The following is a 12709-nucleotide window of genomic DNA, read 5'->3' on the forward strand; positions in this document are numbered from 1 at the left end:
CCCCATGGTTCCCCACCTGCGCCAGCTCCTGGCCCTTTATAAAAAGGCCCTGGTGCTCACCAGATGCTGCCAGGCAAGAGGGGTTATCCCTGTGGCCTCCCCACTGCCCTATGCTGCCATTGCCGGGCTGGGGGTGATGGGCCTGGCTGATTCAGAGATCTGGCCAAATTGATTCGGGACTGTGATTCAGATCAATGAATCAAATCATTGTCCCCTGAATCGGCTGAATCTGAAGTGAATACTAGCCGCTTTGCACAGACCTATTCAAAACCCTCTCTAGTGGGGAGCCTAGAGCCTGGGGGGGTCTCCTGCTCCCTGGGCCACTGCCCTGGTTATTAGGTTATATAGGGATAAAAGGTGGAGGGCTCCTATTCTAGTGTCAAGCAGTCACTAATTGTGACATTTTTGCAAGCACATTTCTGAGGACTTGCATGAAGTTAAGTGTCTACAGTGGCAGAGCGTATGTGGCAATGGAGCTGTCTGAACTTCCTCAGATGAGCAAATGTAGCTATGCAGACAGAAAGAGAATCTCAAATCTGCATAAGTGACAAAAATGGCACTTACACAGCAACATTTGGACACATAAGTAGTACTTAGGTACATAAAAATGAAACAGGATTTGCCCAGAAGTGTTTATGATGTGTTTGCCATACCAGCCTCAGCTAGGCCTGTGAAGTCATGTATGTCCATTGGCTTTACTTAGTGGATTAATAATGGGATGAATAAATAGTAAAAGCGAAAAAAACAACATAGCCTCATGGACTGAGGGCAGGAGCAACAGAGACCCCAACTCAGAGCAATGGACTTTTTTTTTAAAGAAATTTTCATGCTCCAAGCCAAATCAGCCAAATCAAGTCCAAATCATGAGTCAGTCCAAAACCATAAGTAGCCCTAAAACTGACAAACATCTTCCACCCCTGCCAGGGGCTTCAGATATTTCCAAAGTCTTTTGGCAGGTATCCTACACTCAGGCCCAAGCCTGAAGTCTTGGGGTTCAAATGCCCAAGTTTCGCCTGCCCTCCGTCATATGGCCACAGGAGCAAGCTAGGGAGGAGCCTCACATTTCCATTAAGTGGTCTTTAAGCCTCAACACCTCAGCGGGTAGTAAACCACGCCAGAAGAACAGTTATCCTCAGGAACACTTCAGGAAAACTGCCTTCTTGACCCAGATACATGATGTTTCCCCTGCCAGCCCGCCCATGTGGCCATGGTGCTTCCCCAACAGCTTAGTGATACAGGCATCAGGACGCAAGAGGACCAGTTTGAATTCCAGCTTTGGGACACTCACCTGAACGTCCTTGGGCAGGCCATTTAGGATGAGCTTCAAAGAGGGAGTGGGCTGGTGCTGGAAGTGAACTGTAACTGGTGGAATACAAAATCCTGAATTACACTCCTCACATACTATATGGGAAGGGTCAAGAACCTCAGTGCACAAACACCCGTGCAGTGGAGAGCTGTCCAAGAAGTATTTCCCCCAGGGAAAAGCCAGTGCTAGGGCTCCAGCTCAGATCTTCACTTTCCCAGCACTTGCAGGCCTTGGGGCTGCTGGGAGGCACGTCTAATCCTTAGCACTCACAGGCCAGAACTCCTGGAAAGTAGGTGCCTACAACCTTTCTTTCAACAATGGAGCAGCAGTCATACTCTTCTTCTGAAACATGACTAGGGACTAGGCAAGAGCTGGTAACGGCCTCATCCTAGCCCTATACCCCTTCTCTTATACACCAGCTCAACGGTGAGAATGGAGGCCAGTCACCCAGGGTGTGGGCATCCCATGTCAAATCCCCTCCTTGGTGCCAAGGGCTTCTGGCCTTCATGTCCCATTACGCTCCTTAACCACCAAGCTGTACACCATCCCGGGATGGGAACTCGCTTTGTAGAAAGGAATTTGGCTTGTTCAAGGGAGGGAGGACAGCTCCTATCCTAGTGGTTAGGGCATCACCTGGACCGCGGAGGGCCAGCCTTTTTTGGCAGGTGTGCTACAGGTTAGCGCCTCCCCCTCCTCGAATGCCACTGGGATCCTTTTCCTCTGCCTGCTCTGCTCTCTGCTCCCTGCCAGCTCTGCTTCCCGCCCTGTGCTCCTGCCAGCTCTGCTTTCTGGTCCCTGCCAGATGTGCTGCTCAGCTTTTTTTTGCTGCTCCCTGCCTCGTGCTCCCCGCTGGATCCGCTCCCCGCCCGCAGGCTGCCCGCGCCGAGAAGGGCAGAGCGGGGCGCGGGGTTGCCCCCCCTGCCGCCGCGTCTGCACCAGTGCCCGCTGCCTGCAGCCCGCGCGGGACCGCTGCGACCGCCCGCCTCAGCGCCCCCCTACCTGCAGCCGGGCCAGGCCTGGGCTCCGCTCCGTGCCGGAGGAGGGCAGAGCGGGCTGCAGCGCCCTAGCCCCGCCCAGCCCAGCCTTCCTCACGCGCGCCCCCCTTCAAGTGGCTGCTCACCGGCGTCCTGAGGAGATGGCCCGCCGGCGCGCCCCCTCCAGGGCACGCCGTGGCTGCCGCGACTTGCCGGTCCCCGGAGAGCCCCGGCACAGAGGGCTGGAAGGGGGCTCAGGCCGGCGTCAAGTCCACCCGCCTGCTCCCAGCAGCACCAGTGCGGACCAACAACTAGTACGGGAAAACCACGTTCTTGGGAGCCTCCCACTTTCACTTCCAGTGAGAAGAGCTTGGCTATATGCCGACTTTATGGAAATGGGAGACTCCTCTCTAGCTTGCTCCTGCAGGCATACGGCTGAGGGAAGTGAAACTTTGGGGCATGCCTGGCCGCTGCCACCTTAGTGGAGGGGGGGCACGTGCCCCCCCAGCAGCCAGTCATCCCCCCCACGGCCAATCTTACCGACCAGGGGGCAGAAAGGTCCCCCGTGGCCAATCACACTGACTGGGAAGCAGCCGCAGTGCTCCCAGAAGTGGCCACAGCACTACATCCAGTGCTCCCACTCCTCGGCTGGCGCTCACAGGGGGGACACCCACGCTCCTGCCTGCCCCCCGCCGCCGAAGCAGTGAGCGCATCCCATCAGGGGGTGCACCGGCTCTCAGGGGGTTCAAGTGCATCCCCCATGTGTTGGCACTGCTTGGGGGGCATCTGAACCCCATGCCTCCAGGCTCCGGCCTGCACATGAGATGCCCACCAAAGGATTTGGAAGCATCTGAAGCCCTAGGTGCGGGTGGAGGATGTTTGCCAGTAGTAGGGTCATATTTTGTTCTTGAATGACTCATGGATTTGGAATTAATTTGGCTGATTTGACTTGGAACAGGAAAATTTTTCCTTAAAAAAAAACAGGAAAAGACCAGCCCCAGCTATAGCATCCCAGCCAAGGCTGTCATGAGAGTCCAAAGTGCAAAGTGTTGTTCTCTTTTAATCTAGTTTGGGTCTTCGGTGTCTTCTATTGTTTTCATCCGATTTTTTTTTACCTCCGTGCAGAGAGTAGCCCTGCTACCTGTCAGTCTGCTGCAGGCACAAGCTGGAAGAACTGGGGCCCCGTGACCGATTTCAATGGGTCTACCTATGCTTATAAAACATTTTAGCTCCAAGACAGTTAAAATCAGTAATGTGCATGTAACAGTGATGTTCCAGCTTGGTTCAGCTGGAAGAAGTGTTATAGCACAGAAAGGTGCCAATGACAGCACTGGGAAAGCCTTGGAGATGTGCCCACTTTAGGAGTAGTAGATGGTAAGGAAAGAGAATGGAGGGAGTGATGTTGGAATAGGCCCTCCCACCACCATCAGATATCTCCAGTCCTTTGCCCCTAATTTCTGGCTGTCAGCAGTTTTGCAGATTCACAGGAGTTTAGGGCTGGAAGGGATCTCGTGAGATCATCAGGTGGTAATACAGGACAGCCTTGGTGCACCATACATGCCTCAACTACATGGAAAACTGCAGTGGCTCTAGAAGTTCTGGTTGGCCGATTGGACCTGGAATCCACTCATGTGGTAGGAGTTTTTCCGCAAAGTAGGGTATGGCACAGCTACTTGACTGAACTGAAGGAGTAGTGAACAAACATATATGCAACCCAGCATCTGACAGGAGCCTGTCAAAAGATAAGGGCTCTCTGTTAATGGGGGTTTCACAGCAGGGTAGGCCTATATCTGGATGGGAGGCATGAGTGTCATAAGAACATAAGAATTGCTGTTTACTGGGTCTGACCGTAGTTCCATCTTGGCCAGTATCTTGTGTGTCAGAGTAGATGCTGAAAGGGAAAGCAGACTGGGTCTGACCAGTGTGTAATTTTCCTACTGTTCCTCTCTCAGTTGCAGCCTCCAGCATTTAAAGTCTAGGAAATGCTGATTCAGAGGCTGTTTCCCTAACTCCCATGCTCAATAGCTCTTGATGCCCCTTTCCTCCAAGAATGTGTCCAATCTCTTTTTTAATCTGGCTAAACTGTCAGCTTCCACAATATCTGATGGCAATGAGTGCCACACTTTAATTACATATTGTGTGAAAAAGAACTCCATTAATCTTAAACTTAGTACCTACCAGTTTTATTTTGTGACCCCTAGTTCCTGGATTGTGTGAGAGTGAATAATAAATCCCTAAATTGAGCCTAATCGGCATAAAATGAACTGTTCCAAACAGGTGATTAATTTACCAACACCTTCAACTCTCCCATGAAATATGAACTTTCATTGTACCCAGGAGAACTTTTACAACCTTTTCTCCTATGCCTGAAGAAGGGTGCCTGGGCCTGAAAGCTTGCAAATAATTTTGGGTTTTTTGCAAACATCTAGTTGGTCTAATAAAAGACATCACCTCTACCACAAGTTCTGATTCCTGTTGCCTCTAGACCAATATGGCTACAACCTGGATACCTGACACATGGACAATATCAAATTTTAAACAATTTTTAAAATGAAATCATCATTTTACAAGGAGGAAGCAAGTTTTACCACTTGGAACCGGAGATTCTGCTCCTGCCTTTGTTCAAGGTAATTTGCATTATCACAGAGCCCAGAGATACCCCACCACATAAGAAATTCCTGCCCAGAAGACCATCACATCCTTTTACTCTTCTGTAAAATAGGAAGCATCATAACCAGAAGGAAATAACTACATCCTGGTTGCACCAAACAGCTTCAAGGTAAACAGTCTATTCCAACTTTTCTTTGAGTCTAATCCACATAAAATGAACTTTTCCAAACAGGAGATTTTACCACACCTTTAACTCTCCTATGAAATATGAACTTTTGTTTCTACCTAGGAGAACTTCTACAATCTTTTCTCCGATGCCTGAAGAAGGGTGCCTGTGCAAATAAAAAAAATACCCTTTCAAATAAAAGTACCCTTTCAAATAAAAAAAATTGCAAACATCTAGTTGGTCTAATAAACGATATCACTTCTACCATGAGTTCTTATTCCTCATGGTATTCCTATTTACTTTTTCTTCACCATTTAGTGTTTTGTAAATTCTTATCATGTTCCCCTCAAGAATCTCTTCTGTAAACTGACTACACCTGGCCTCTTTAGTTTCTCTTCATATGGAAGCCCCATACCACTAATCTCCCTTGTTGCTCTTCTCTGGACCATCTCTAGTTTTTCTATATCTATATCTGTAGGATGCACCATAGATTTATAAAGGGGCATAATGATTCATTCAATTTAGTTTACAATTCCCTTAATAATCCCTAACAACCATCTCCATGGATATTGCTGAATATTACAGAGCTGGGAACGATTCGTGTTGCTCTCTGTTCCACTGTACTAGTGAAGTATTAGGGTGACAGTGAGCCAGCCAGGCTGCAAAGTATGAGGCTTGAGAAGTAGCTGCAAGGCTTGCCTCATGGAGGGAAAACAAATTCTCTGTGTCCTTTGAGCAGTTTTTCTTAGTCATCACTTACTGGGATTAGCATAAGGGTAAGAAAGTGGTCAGAAGAAAGGCAAATAAGGAGTCACACTGAATCTCAGTAGTAGGAAAAGTAGTTGAAGCTAGGAGTGAAATATGAATGCTTCAGTAAATGTACCAAAGCACATTTAATGGAATTACTGTATTTACTTGGGGGAAAAGGCCCCTTGTCTTATAATTGCATACGAGGAAATCTCACTAAATACACTATCATTAAACTGCTGCCAAAAGCAGCATGTGTTCAGTAATAGAAGCTAACTACAAGGTTGATTAAATGCAGCCAACACTGAGCATGATTATAAAACACATGGCCCATACTGGGCAAACATGCTAAGGGAAACTTTTTTATGTGGTCCTTGAAAAAACTTGGAAGTTGCTCCCCAAGGAGGGAATGAGCACTGGGCCTGGAGGTACTACAATACTTGGCCGGCACTCAGAGAGACTGGAGCAAGCCCAGACACCCTCCTCGATGCCAAAAATGCTGATGAGAACCTCCTACAATTTTTTTAAAATTTAATTTTCAAGAGCCAAATCAGTTCCAAATTCTTTTGGGCAAAGCCCAATAGTCAAGTTCCAAATCTGGACTAAGAAGAGCTCAATCATTTAAGTCTTTGTGGCTCTACCACTGAGCAAGGGTGAGCAGAGCCCAGGCCCAGGGGGCCCTGCCAATCAGGGGCCCCAGGGTGCCTGGGTTTCCACGGGAAATGGTGGATTTCCCCTTGCAGGTAGACAGTGTTCTTGCCTTCAAGGGACTGCTGGGAGTGAGAAGCAGGGGGTGCTGTGCCTGTGCACAGATGTATGTATGCACATGGCCTGGAACACAGCTGGGCAATGTGGAGAGCAGTTCCCTGTAGGTAAGTGTATGGGGGGAAGGGTTGGGGGTGCAGATCGAGACCCCGAGGGTAAGAAAGGAAGTTCCCTGTAGGTAAGTGTGTGGGGCGCAGGGGTTGGGTGTGGGATCCAGAGCCAGGATGGGAAGTGGGACAGAGCCATGGGCAGCTTGTCTAGGGTGTGTGGGGGGAAGGGTTGGGGAGTGCAAATCGAGACACCCCCCCCCGGGTGAAAAAGGAAGTGAAGCAGGGGCAGGGGTTGGGGGTGGGACCCAGAGTCAGGATGGGAAGTGGGACAGAGCCATGGGTGGCTTGTCTAGGGTGTGGGGGGAAGGGAGGCTGGGCAGCTCCCCACCACTGCACACCCCCCGCAGGAGGCATGGTGGGGGCATATGCCCTCTTGGCTTTGTGTCCAGGGCAGAGGTGGGCTGCCTATGGCAGGTTTGGGGCTCTCCACTCTGCTGCCTTTGCCTTGGGGACTCTGCAGTGGCTGCATGTTTCCTGCCTGCATCTGTCTTTTATTCAAAAAGTGAATGAGAATAATAGCAGTGAAGGTTACTCAAGATTAAGAGAGGCCATTTGAAGGAGTAAGTGGAGGGAATAGAAGATCTCAGAATTGGTATTATGGTACTACTATGATGTAACTAGCTGCTGTATTTGATTGTAGCAGAGAGGCTGAAAGATGCCAGCTGAAGAAAAGGAGCAAGAATTGAGCTATGGATGGGCTTTAGTTTATCAGTTTAACATAACTGTTTAACAGCATGACAGAGAAACTGGTCTGGTCAATGGCAAGCTCAGCAGCTATTAGTCTGGGTGGGATAACCTAATACAGGGGTGCTCAAACCCTGGCCCAGCCTCCAGGGCTTCCCACAGGCCCCAAAATTTCCAGACCAGTGGGGAACCCTGCAGGTTGAACAGCATGGCCCACAGTGCTAGATCAGGTGCACAGAGAGGTCATATCCTGGCATGCGGGGCTGGATAGGGGTGGCATAGGGCATCAGGGCCCCGTCTCAGCATGCGGGACCAATGCGCCACACAATCTGAGCATACAGGAGCCAGCTGAGGTTGTGCAAGGCCTGATCTGGGCGCACAGGGCTGGGTGGAGGCAGCATACGGCCAACCTGCAGAACAGCCCTGCACCACCCACCTGGCCCATAAAAGGTTGAACATCACTGGCCTAATGCAAGGTTGGTCTCCCACTCATTATAGCATTGTATTAAGTATTTTCAGCATTTGTCATGTTCAGAGACTTCTGCAGAAATTATGCCATACACTTCTAGCCCTCTACAGGAAAAAAGTCCATGTTACCATCATCCACATTTTCCTCATGAGGCAGGAAAGACATAAAGATTAGAAAAATTGTACGAGGCCACACAGGGAGTCAGTGTCACAGCAGGAATTAAAACGCAGTGCTCGTTCCCTGTCTCGTGCATGAACCAGTCACACCAGTGGGTCACACCAGCTGAGTACTATATGTTGTAAGAAAATCTCTTCTCAAAATAGCATTACTTTGTTTTAATGTAATATTTCTCATTTGTGCCATACATAGAATTTGATCATTGCCTGTTTTTCTGTATATCCTAGGCGGCCTGATGTTCTTTGCACTGCTGAACATGCCACCCTTAAAAGATCCCCAAAATTGCACACAGCACCAAAGCTGCTTCCTGGTATAATTATGGAGACCAATCTGTGGACTGATGCAAGTCTGAGAAAGCCCTGCAGGTCCACTGTATACTCACCAAGGGATCTGCACCTTTGCTTACAGGTAGTGCTAAAAGATTTATATTTTGACAGCAGTTCTGAGTCAGAGGTAGAGAAAGCTAGTTCCTCCCAAGGTTGTCACTTGTCAAGTCAGTTGCTAGTTTTCATCCCTGTTCTTCTATCCTGTGGGCAGCTCAGGAATTGATACCTTTCATTACATGCAGCCAGAGAGCACACCCCTTCCTCTCTAGGCTGTAATAGTTATATTTAAGACAGTGCTGAATACCAGTTATTATTTTTGGCCCAGAAATGGAAGAGGCTTTTAATTTACAGCAGCTACTTGAATGGACTTGAGCATTCAGCAGGAAAAACAAGGTAAGACCCATGCTGGAAGCAGACACCAGCCAGAGGGTAAGTCATGCGGTCCGTAATGTGTGATGCAGGGGGTGAAACCAGGGCTACAACAAAGGGCTGCTTGGTTCTATTAATGATTGATCACTCTGCAGTGTCTTGGATGAGGCACACATCATCTTTGTGAAGAGCTGACTACATCCTGCTTCCTCCCACCTTTTGAGGGATCTCCCTGTATGTCAAAACAAAACACATGGCCTTGCCCAAAATATCATTATGAGTCTCAATACAGGAGACACCCACCAGATCACAGAGAACTTTAAATATGTGGATACTGATGGACTTCCAATCACAGGATGTTGTCACACCAGCAAGCCAGGAGTTCTGCCCCTGAGCAACAACTCTGGCCAAGCAGTGAGTCAGCATCAGGCACATACAGCTGTGGAGAGGTGGAGATAAGGCCCATTCTCGTCCCAGCAACGTGGCTTGTCTCCTGTCCCTGCAACTGTTGTTACCAGCAGCAGGTGAATGTGCAACACAGTGCAAGACTGCAAAACAGATCTGAACAACAGAGCGATCTGTTCCTTTGCTCATAGCTGTACTCAGACTCCCACGGCTTTTGCACTCTTGTGTTGCAACAGAGCTACATAGTTGTATATTAGCCAAAGTTCTGGCTAACTGCTTCCACAAATTCAATCTTTGAAAAGCACTTTGAGAAGCTCAGATAAATGGTGTCATTAAGAATACAAATTGACACGCTTACATATATTATTGCTGCCAGATAACACCTGGAGCAATTCCAATCATGAATCACTGGCTGAAGAAGACTTCCCAGGGGAGAAAGGCTTAAAAATGGAGAACTAATTTGTACTTTGAAAAGGCAAAGCATGTAAATGTCAGTTTGCCTTTGTGGCAGCTTTCTGCAGGAAGAGCTGCAGAAAATACCAGCTGTTTCTGGAATTTGGGCTAGATCCCCAAAAAGACTGAGATGTCCCAAACCTAAACAATCCATTGGAAGAGCTAGATGCCAATGAATGGGATCCACAAAAAGCAGAACACTGAACAGGGACCCACAAATGCCCACACATGAGGCTCATCCTAAGGCCTGTGGCAGACCTCAGCAGGTCTCTCTACTTGGGATTCAGAACTCTCAACCCTCCCCTGGAGTTCGGTGCCAAAGATGCCCTTTCCTCAAGTACACTCAACTGCTCTAGTTGGTATTATTGCCTGAGCTGGAAGCCATGTGCCTGTGTCCATGTGGTGGGTGTGGGGAAATTAATAATTACCAGGATGGGCTAGTGGGCATTGTCATGCCACTGTGCTAATAAGCCAGCTTGCAGCCTCATGCAGGTAAACCACCCTGTTCCTGGTTTATTAGGCAGCCTGCCCAGAGCAGCTTGCTGAAGGAGGCTGCCCTGGAACACAGCAGAGCCATGACACAAATACGCACAGAGTGCAGGTCTCTTCAGAGTTATGCAGCACTAAGCAGAAATTCTGAGGACCTAATTTTGGACTTAGACACCCAGAGGCAGTTTGGCAACATTAGATCTCTTTGTGGCTCTAGCCCCTTGTTCTGGCTTTCTGGAAAGTGTTACACAACACTGCACAACCCAGCCCTGCTTCATAGTAGAAACAGAAGATCACATGTACTTGAACAATCACTTTACAGGATAAATGGTCTCTAACATACAGGGGTGATTTTTATAAGAGCCCTTGTCAGCCTGTGATGGAAAATCCAATCTGGACCCTCTGTAGGTTTTGTGTGTGTATTAAATTTGATTTGCACCTGACAGGATAACAAGTTGTCATTGAACAATGGGCATGTAAACTGGTGCAAGAGCTGAACCCCACCTTGCTATAAAAAAACTTTATGATTCAATCATTTCACAGCTCAAATTTTAAAATGCATAAATCACAGCACTCTCAGTGAACGTTACCAATATATCAAAGCACAATAGAGACAGCTCACCCTAACAATATGGTTGTATAAACGCCATTACAGAGGAGAACCCACTACATTTCATACCATATATATAATAATTTAATATTATGGTAAGGGCCTATGATTTGGGATTCCTAGTTTCTCTTCTTGGCTCTGCCACAGGCTTAGTCTATAACCTCAGGCAAGTTACCTGACCTCTGTTTGCCTCAAGTTTCCCTTCTAAAATGGAAACAGTAATGCCTATCTTTGCCAAGCTTCTTCGGGTCCTTGCTTGAAAAGTGCTTGTGCATTTCACCTGCAAGGAGAAGTACCCTCAACAGCCATTGAAAAGTGAAGGTGCTCAGCGCTTCTGAATGTCAGGCTACTCACTTTCTCCTTCCCTGCTACAAAGCCGGCCTTCATTGGCCCTACAGAAAAGTAACTTTCCACATTGCTCTTAAACACACTGAAAATCTTAGTTCAGCTATGGGCAGATCTAGAAGTTTTAAAATGGGAATACAGGAGCAGCGAGTGGTACTGCAGTACTGGCTGTACTTTGTAGGGGTACTCCCAGCCTTCCCATGGGGTAGGCAAACCACACTGTGGGAGCAACAGCCAACCTTTTTTTTTAAATTCCTGAATCAGGTAAGAATCTTCCCCTTCCCCTCTGCACCCATTTCCTTCCCCTTCATGCCCAGCAACATCCACTCCATTTACCTTCCTGACAATTCCCTGTCATCCAGCCACTGCCCTGGCTACTCCTGTCCCACCCTGGCTGAGGCTGCAGGGAGCTGGGCTCAGTCAGGAACAGTGGTGGACAGGCTCCCTCCTTATGCCTGCTCCTGGGCTGGTGGGGAACACCCAAGGGGACCAGGCAGGGACAGAGAACCTGCCCCCTACTGCTGCTGTCCCTGCCTGAGCCTGGCTCCCCCTGTAACCTGGCTAAAGTGGGGCAGAAGCAGCTCTGGAGGTCTCCCTGCTATCAGGATAGCCATAGACAGTGACAACAGCAGCACCAGTAAGCAGGGAAGATGCCACTCAGAGTGGAGAGGAAGGAAGGAGGTGTACAGTGGGAAGAAGATTCTTGCCTGCTCCCTGCTGCTTCTGCAGTGTGGGCTAAAAGCAAGGGTATGACTGCATCACTGCACCCCCTCTTGATCTGCCTCTGGACCCAACCCATAGTTTCCCCCTGTGTTTCAGGTAAAATAAAGTGCCTTAATTTAAACCACTGAGGTACAATAACGAGGTATGGAGGTGTAAGCTTTGTTGTGTTTCTCATTCAAAGAGAGCACCTCTATGATACTGAACATACTTTACATGAAGGTTCCATTTATAAGTAGGAATAAATAATGAATGGGTTAACAAAAGGTGATCAATTGTTAATAACTTCAATGAATCTGTATGTTGCTTATTACCATGACTTATACACAGCTCTAATGCCTTGAACAAATGTGCTTATAATCATCTATTTAGGTCTGTAACAAGAATACAACATATTCTAATAACACACAAATCCCTTATAAAGTGGAGCATTAATATAAGAATGCAACCACAATATTTATGGAAAAAGGACCCAAAACAGACCCTCTGTGATATAAATGAAAAAGTTAATTTTAACTAGGACTAGAGCTGGTCTGATATTGCAAGACCAGGCTGTTTGTGTGCGCTAGCTCTATAAACTTTCTTGCCAGCCCTAATGAACTGAAACCATGAAATTCAAAAAGCCATGAATGATATCGCAAGTGAGTGACTAATGCTTTCTAAATTAAGGCTTGTAATTGTACTCTGGTGTTTCATAAATTAATTGACCAATTTCCACCACATATTGCACTAACTAAACGTATTTCTTATTGCATCTCTGACATACTGTATAAAAGGTGGATAGAATACATGCTATATTCCTGGAGGGCTCATTTATAATGGGCTCCCAACCATACAAAAGCAAGACTATTATAAGCCATTATCTCTAGTTTCTTTTTTAGGCCTACTCCATAATAAATAATTGTCATGCTCCTTTGGATGTCTAAAGAAATGATGATTTGAAGCTTCCTGTTATTCTATGGGACTCAGGATTTAAAAGACCAA

The 12709-nt window shown here is 47.6% G+C and overlaps 1 protein-coding gene across 2 annotated transcripts in view; it reads right to left on the bottom strand.

The window, feature by feature from the left end:
- Positions 1 to 2610, bottom strand: part of TLR5 (toll like receptor 5) — a 39914-nt gene extending 37304 nt beyond the window's left edge. For both annotated transcript variants that reach the window (XR_002103616.1, XR_002103615.1), the window contains exons 1-2: positions 2427 to 2610; positions 1289 to 1362 (exon numbers count right to left, since the gene is read on the bottom strand). The gene's annotated coding sequence lies outside the window, so the exon portion shown is untranslated. The remainder of the gene's footprint in view (positions 1 to 1288; positions 1363 to 2426) is intronic.
- Between the last annotated feature and the right edge of the window lie 10099 nt (positions 2611 to 12709).

This window comes from Crocodylus porosus, unplaced genomic scaffold (genome assembly GCF_001723895.1).
Source record: "Crocodylus porosus isolate Cpor-Errol unplaced genomic scaffold, CroPor_comp1, whole genome shotgun sequence".
NCBI lineage: Eukaryota > Metazoa > Chordata > Crocodylia > Crocodylidae > Crocodylus > Crocodylus porosus.